At 38.2% G+C, this 8,688-nt stretch overlaps 1 pseudogene; it reads right to left on the minus strand.

Moving 5' to 3' along the window:
* Positions 1-230: 230 nt before the first annotated feature.
* On the minus strand, positions 231-803 carry LOC116080042 (annotated as a pseudogene).
* Positions 804-8,688: the final 7,885 nt, after the last annotated feature.

Below are 8,688 nucleotides of genomic sequence, written 5' to 3' on the forward strand. Positions count from 1 at the left end.
AGAACATATCAGGTTTCTTTAGAACCAGAATATGAATATTCAGTGGAATTTCTGTATTGTGCTGGTGGGCTGAGGCAAAAGGCTAAGTACATACCTTCAACTGGAAGAGGACCTTGGCCTAAATAAAGTTACAGTAGCTTTGTTTTGTTTTGTTTTTTCCAAGTATCAATTTTTTTTTTTATTTTTTCAGCTGGAAAACTAGACAATCCTCCAGTGCAGCAAGGTATTAATTAATCCTCTTCCTCATCATCATTAGCTCCAGAACCACCCTGGTCTTTCTTGGCATTCTTCCTCTTCACTCGGCCTGGACGGCCACCACCATAAGGAGAACAAGAAGTGAACGTGCTTCTGAGAGTCCAGACGCACAATGAAGGATGGGATGTTTACCACCTGTGTGCGGACCCTGATGTGATGTTGACGATGAGTATGCTGGCATGGTGAATAGATTTGGCCAGGCCCAGCTTAAAGACCTGGGTCTGCAGCCTTCTTTCCAAGAAATCCTCTATCTTCAGGCCCAGGATGTAATCCAGCTTCAGCTTGCCCTCATCCAGCACCCCAATGCGAACAAGTCGCCTCAGTAGAGCATTGCCCTGAAACAGATGGCGAGGATCCTTCTCATCCAGCGTCAATAGCTCCCAGGCCACTTTACGGATCTTGGCCAGGGTAAATTTGACTCTCCACACCTCACATTTGTTCCGGAGTCCATACTCTCCAATCAACTTTAGCTCTTGGTTGAGAGGTAATTCCTCAAAGGGTCTCTGTGGTGTCACATAGGTTTTGCGACAAACCTAGCTTCTTAGCATGTTGACTGCTAGGCCCGCTGTGCCTACGAACTCAGGCCCAAGACAAAGAACCACAGTGGCTTTATACATCAATCTCTATTATTTTGTTTGTTTTGGGCTTTGGGGTGTGAGTGATGTCTGGTGTGGGTGTGTGTGTGTGTGTGTGTGTGTGTGTGTGTGTGTGTGTGTGGTTGTTGCTGTTGTGGTGGTGGTGTGGTCGTGGTTGTGGTTGTTGTTGGAGAAAGGGTCACACTGTGTAGTTTTGCCGACCTGGCTGGCCTCGTGTTCACAGAAATTCACCTGTCTCTGGCTCTGCCCCTGTGTTCTTAATAACTTATCCTAGTTTGTATTTCTATTGCTGCAATTAACACACTTGACCAACAGTAACCTGGGGAGGCAAGAGATTTACAGCTTACAGTTTATAGTCAAACAAAAAAGGGAAGTAGGGGCAGGGACTCAGAGCAGGCACTGACAGGAGGAGTTGAGGCAAGAGTACGGAAGAGTGCTGCTCACAGGCTTTCTCCTCATGGCTTGCTCTCCCCACTTTCTTACACAAGCCAGATCAACCTGCCCAGGGGTGGTACCACCCACAGTAGGTTAGACTCTCCTACATCAGCCATTAATCAAGAAAACACCCTACAGAGTTTCCCACAGGCAGTCTGGAGGCATGTTCTCAATTGAGGGTCATCTTCCCAGATAACTCTAGGTTTGTGTCAAGCTGACAAAAAAAAAACCAACCAGGACATCATCACATTGATCTTATAATGAATCCAAGACACAGGTAAATAACTTAATTTCTCTATTCTGCAAATTCTTAGAATCACACCTGAACGTAAGACAGATACAAACCATAAGATATACATAGCTTGGATGCAAATAAATTAGTAAGGAATATTATACCCCTTCAACGAAATAGTCATTTAACTATATGCTAAGTCTTTCAGTGACCTGGAAAATAATGAGTTTCTACCCATTTCATTATATTGCCTACTAACATAAGGACTAAAACCCAATACAACTTCCCATTGAAGAATTTTAAGCTTCTACAATTTTACCATATACCCAAATATATCATGGAAAAATGTAAGGCACAAAATAGAAAACATTGCAAAAATGCTTCCCCGTGAAATAGTTTGTAAAATAGTTTGTTACAGTATGCAGTGCACTCGGTGTTTTCCAAAGCATGTCTCGATGGTTCTGCTTCACAGCACCCACATCCTCGTGGCAAGTGATGAGATCTGGCTCTGTTATGACTGTCACCATTGTTTTGACTGCCTTTAACCTGCTTGGCAACTTGAGAATCGTTTTGTCAGGATCTGCATCCATAAAGTGGCCATGGTGTGGCCTTTGTTGATAAACTGGTCTCACTTCACTGACATATTTTCTGATGTCTTCAATATAGTGGCAATGATTCCACGGTGACAGCCAGAACTGGGAAAATTCTATAGTGCACTTTTAAGTGTAATATGTAGAAGACCTAATGTGAGAGAGTGGCTGCTTTGCATGCCTTCTTGCAAATAGGGATTAAGCTCTTTTAAAATGCTTATCAATTAAAAGCGCATCAAAGTCTACTTTACAGATTTGTGTTCGCTCTCTTTGTTTGTTTATTTGTCTGTTTTTTTTTCCATTGGAGATACTGTGTTCATTGAATTGGAATAGTACCTGATATCCTGAATACCATTCTACACTTGAAGATAGATTAAAGGATAGACAGCCAATATTGCTTTGATCTAAAATACCCAAGACAGAATAGAGAAAATGTTATTCATTGAAATTCCACAGGGCCTGGTAGAGAAGCACTTCTCTGCAGCCTGCATATGAAGAAAGTTGTTTTGGTCTTTGATTTCTGCAGGCTTTAGGGATAGAACGGGCATGAAAAAAATCACTGGGCCGTTGTGCGTGTGTGGCTGGAAGCAATCCACCTGAGTACTAAGAGAAGATTAGCTTAGAGGCTGGAGAGCTGGTTCAGCAATTAAGAGCACGGGCTACTCTTGTAGGAAGTGGGGCCAGACTTTAAACCACAGGACCTGCCTCCAGTGACCCACCTTCTCTAGCAAAACTCTACTTCCTATAGTTTTCTTACTAGCAAGCCGAAGCTCCCATCTTTTATATGAGTATTAGGAGTCCAAACTCATGTTCTCATGCAGCACAGCAGGTGCTTCACCACATGTGCCCTTCCTCCAGTCCCTCCTTGCTATAGGCTTAATTTCATTAAACGATAACTATATCAGTTCCCAAGCTAGAAACATCAATTATACTCAACTCCATGGTCACGACTCCCAGGTACAAACACACATACTTACATAAACAAACATGTAAGCCCAAGAATAATGCTTCCTGTGATGTTAACATACACTGACAACTTCTTAGAATATGGAGCCGTACAGGAGGTGATTCCCCAGGCATATCTCTCAGGGATTATTTAGATGAGGTTAGCCTCTGGATGTGCCTACCAATTATCTCAACTGAGTTGTTAACTGAGATAGGAAGACTTGCCCACTATGGGCGGCCCCATTCTCTACACTGGGATCCTGGACCTTATATAAGAAAGTGAACTGAGCAAAAGCATACATTGCTCTCTACATCTTGACTGTAGATGCAATGCAACCAGTCCCCTCAAGCTCCTGCTGCATTATTACCCTGCCATGGCCAACTGCAAGCCAAACTATAAGCCAAATAAACCCTTTCTCCCTGAAGTTACTTTCTCCAAGGTATTTTATCACAGCAACAAGAAAAGAAACTAAGATAGTTCCCAAAGCCACCCTCGTATTTATATCCTGATTAGCTCCTCTTCTGTGGTATCTGTAAAAGCTTCCTGGTAGGCTCCTACCAACAACTGCTATATGCCCTTAATTTGTCTTGAGTGTCACAACCGTTACAAGTCAATCTGCACATTTTACCATGCTGCTGGAAATCTCCACGAGTGCTTCACTCCCTACCAGTGAAATCCAAAAGTCTTTACCTAGCACGCAAAGCCTAGCAAGTTGCCATCCACTTCTTACCCAACACTGCTTGTAAACACTTCTCCAGTGAGCCACAGCTTCCCCTCTGCACCATCTGATCCTTTTTGCATCTTGTTAAATATCTGCACGTCTAGGTTGAACCTCCTTGAATTTCTTTGGCATGGAGCTGCCTCCATCTAGACTTCCACAGCACATACTTCAAATAACCAGCAGAGACTTTGCTGTGTTCTGATTGTTCACACTCCCTAAAATGCATATGTTGAAATACTAACCCACCTAACACAGGAGATGGAGCTTTTGTGACGTGATTACGTCATGAGGGCAGCACCCTGCAGATAGATTTAATGTCCTTGTAAAATATCAGAGGACTCCCCTGTTCCCTGATGCATCCACACAGTTTGATGGAGATAAATGAAAAAAAAAAAGATACCCCGACCAGACACCAGAGACCTTTGGTTTTAGATACCTCAGCCTCTAGAGATGCAGGAAGTAAATGTTTATAAGCCACCGGGCTTATGGGAGCTTGATGCAGCAGCTTGAGAAAACTAAGACTGCACCTTAATCATAAAGAAAGGAATATCTCAGCGTCCATGTCCCCATAAGATTAGAAGTTTCTTGGGTATGAACAATATGTAAGTCATACTTGTGTCCCTGAGCTTGGCTTAATCAAAAATATCACTGCACTTGTAATTAGTTTTCTAAAGTACAAACTGTAAAAACTAAAACAGTTCTTTTTATTATTTAAAAGAAAAAAATCTGACAATTGAATTTCCACGTACAATTTCACCTCAAACTTGAGAAAGGGAATAACATTTGAAATTTAAGTAAATAAAATAACCAATAAAAAAATAAACTTGGTATGCTTCCTCCTCTTCCCTCAGAATTGAGGAAGACTATGTGATTCCTAGACTTTTATTGGGACTAAGACTCATCATTGTCTGATCGTAGACAGCACTTTAAAAATTAAAGTGTGTCATTTCTTTGGGATTTCAATTGCTCTTACTCCAGTCACTGTTTTATAACATGTTTGATGAGGGTCCTAAAACCATTTCCTAAATCATAATAAAAGAAATTAAAGTTAAATACCTTAAAGGCTTTCCTAAGAAAAATATATCATAAATGCCCAATGTATTTTATTAGCTATTATGATTTGAAATTAAAATTAAAATTAAATTTTAAAAAATATATTCTGAAATAGGAAATATTAGAATTATTCAACAATAATGATCCCAAATGAACCAGTAAAATTTATAGAGATAGAAGCTCATTGTTTGGAATATGTGCCCTGTTTTACCAAACAAACTATGAATATTCCAAACTATTTATGTTTAGAAAAATATAATTATTAACTGACATGTGACAGATTTTATAAAATATTAATTTTAGGTGCTGGAGAGATGGACCACTAGTTAAGAGCATTGGCTACTCTTCCAGAGGACCTGAGTTCAATTCCACATGGCAGCTCATAGTCTGTAACTCCAGTTCAAGACTCCTGTTGCCCTCTTCTGGCATCTTTAGACATCAGCCATGAATACAGCACAGAGACATACATGCAGGCAAAACACTTATATGCATAAAATAAATAATGATGATGATAGCCTTAAATTTTTAACTATAAACAATAATATCTTATTTTATGTAAGCAAAATAATTATTTTATAATCTTTCACTAAATTCTGTAATCTTCATTATCTATTTGATCATCTATAATTACTGTGAACTACAATTTAATTTTTTTCTGACTTTTAGAACATTTCCTGGGCAATCTTTCAGCACACAGAATATTAACATTGTGTTGGCTAGTTTTATGTCAACTTGTCACAAGCTAGAGTTATCAGAGAGGAGGAAGCCTCAATTGAGAAAATGCCTCCATAAATTCAGGCTATAGCTAAGCCTGAAGGGCATTTTCTTAATTAATGATTGATGTAAGAGGTTCCAATTCATTGTGGCTGGTCCTACCTCTGGAGTGATGGTCTTGAGTTCTATAAGAAAGTAGGCTGAGAAGCTGTGGGGAGCAAGCGATTAAGCAATACCCCTCCATGGCCTGTGCATCCAGGTTCCAGGTTCCTGCCCTACTTAAGTTCCTAACCTGACTTCCTTTGATGATGAACTATGATGTGGAAGCATAAGCTAAATAAGCCCTTTCATCTCCAACTTTCTTTGGTCATGATGTTTCATCCCAGCAATAATAACTCTAAGGCACCCATAATTCTATAATATGGAACTCAGCATATTTTCTTTTCCTTAATATACATTTAGCAACTTCACTATATTGTAAAACAATTTTCTTTGCATGCTTCCAAAGAATTGAATTGCAATTTTATACAGGCAATTTCTCAACAGTATTTTTTATTTTTTGAAATTTTATTTATTTTTATTTTGTGTGTCTGAATGTTTTTACCTAAATGCATTTATCTCTATGTACCACATTCATGCCTAGTGTCTATAGTGGCCATAAAGGGTTTTAGAACTGGAGTTACAAACATATAGGTACTAGGAATTGAACTTGAGTCCTCTAGAAGAGAAACTAGTGTTTTTAAATTGCTGAGCCATTTCTCCAGCCCCTCAACACTATTTTATTAGATGATATGGCTTGATCAACTTCATTTCTATGTAAAAGACAAATGAGGTCTGGAAAGGTGGCTCAGTGGCTAAGAGAATCCAGGTTCTATTCCAATAATAGAGAATTCCTCATGACGCTTCACAACTGTTTGTAATTCCAATTCCAGGGGCTCAAACACCATCTTCTGGATTCAAAGGACATCAGTGTGTCTTACATGTGGTATACAGTCGTACATGCTGGCAAGACATATCCACAAAATAAAAATTAAAAATGTTTTTAAAAGAAAGGAAAAGATAAATGAAAACTAAGCGGATGGCTGCTTACACAGTATCAACTTCCTGGCTAGCACAGTTGTACTTCTCTTGGCAGCATCCACATACACAGAAGGGAATAAAATATTACCAATATTTCCCAATCTCATAGCAGAGGGGAGTGGCCAGAGATACAGAACAAGGCAATGGTATAACAGAAGAATTTATGGTTGGAGCGTCTAATAAAGCTCCATAAAAAAGAGAATTTGTCTCAGCTAGCATAATGACCTTTACCCTTCTGTATACTTTCCTTTCTCATTTTCACCCTGAGGAAAGGACTGGAATGATGAACATAAGACTTTTCCCTAACAGCCTAAACCCACAAGGCAACGAACAACCGGGTTTCTCATTACCTTAGAAAATACACCCTTATCTTGTTTAAGCTGATGTTGTTTGAGCTGAACTGAGCAGCTAAGTGAAAACAATTGTATCATTATTAGTATCACCTGTCTGCACACACACACACACACACACACACACACAGAGAGAGAGAGAGAGAGAGAGAGAGTAAGAGTAAAAAAACTCACAGCTTTTCACACATAGAATTTTTTTATTACAACACTTTATGAATAAAATCATTATAACTTAGTTTTGTCAATATGCAAAAAAAAGAAAAAAGAAACTTTTAAGAGGTACAGTTCTGAAGGAGGAGCACAAGATCCAGTGTGATTGGACATATGTGGAAAGAAACTTCCACTGGAGCTTCTGCAACTCTGGCTAACTGACTGGAACAGTGGTGTAGAGAGTTTGAAATATTCCAAGTACCAAACCAAATTATCCTGGGGAATTTGAAACCACTTTTAGCTGCCATTCGTTAACTCTTTTTTTTTTTTTCTCAATATAAGTTTTATTAATTTGTTTAATAAAATATTATAACAATAAAAATGAGTATTATAAAAGTTGTTTGATATAAAACAACAATTTAACAGTCTTATGTAGATGCTCGTCTACAGCAATAGTGGAAACACATTTTTCTCAATATAAATTTTAAGTAACTCCAAACATATTAACTGTATATTTCAAAATAATACATCACTACTAGTATTTTCTTAAATGAAAATAAATATATAAAGTCTTTTTGTTTGTTTGTTTGTTTGTTTTGTATTTAGTAGAGCTTAAAATCTTGGCTCTTAATATGGTATAAGCCCAAAATAAGAACAATTTTTAGACATTGGATTTCATTGTAATAAGGCTATACTTCAATGACCCTCGCATCACCAAAGGATTTTACCTCCATTGTAGCTAAGCTGAGAGTTGACAGTTCTGCTGTGCCAAGGAATGACTTGTAAGCACAGTTTTTGGAGACTGACTTCCTGCTATGGTCAAAGCTATTTGACTTGAGTGAGTGACTTCATTCTCAGCCCACAGAGAACAGGTTACATTCATTTAAGAAATGGTGTGTGTATTAAGATGGTCTATCCATAAAGTCATTCACCAACTGTTTCAATGAACAATGGTTCTGCTTGGAGGGTGGCACAGACATTAGGTGTGGGTAAGAATCTGGTTCATTGGCTGTGATAATTTGGAGAAGCATTCATCTCAGAGAAAGAGTAACTTGTGAAGTCCTCTTCTTCAAACTTGATACAAGAGCTACAAATGTCAAGCAAAGCATTCATTCTCACTCTTTGTTGTTCTCTTACAAGCCACCTCCCAAGTTAATTGTCTATGTCTCTCTTGGATATATAAATACTTTGAAATATATAAGCTGTTCTGAAAACCATAGTATAGTGTAAAAACATGAAATAAACAATAATACTAATAGAGAGCCTGAGATAGGAGAAGCAAGATTTCAAGACCCTTATGTTGTACAAAGCAAGACACTGTCACAAACAAGCTGAAAGTATATATAGATTGTACAATATTGGACCTATTTCTCCAATTACCAAATTAGAGACCATTGGATGACAATCAACAAATTTCTAATTCCTCATATTTTTGAATTTCAATCCCTTAGGATATGTTTGTAATGTTAATTTTCAAATTAATATATTAAAAAAAAGGTAATTGTCACTTCCTGTTGTTTTTGTTGTAAGAGGTAGAAATAGATTTGTGTGGATTTGTTGAAAGAT

The sequence above is a fragment of the Mastomys coucha genome, unplaced genomic scaffold (assembly GCF_008632895.1).
Source record: "Mastomys coucha isolate ucsf_1 unplaced genomic scaffold, UCSF_Mcou_1 pScaffold6, whole genome shotgun sequence".
Taxonomy (NCBI): Eukaryota; Metazoa; Chordata; class Mammalia; order Rodentia; family Muridae; genus Mastomys; species Mastomys coucha.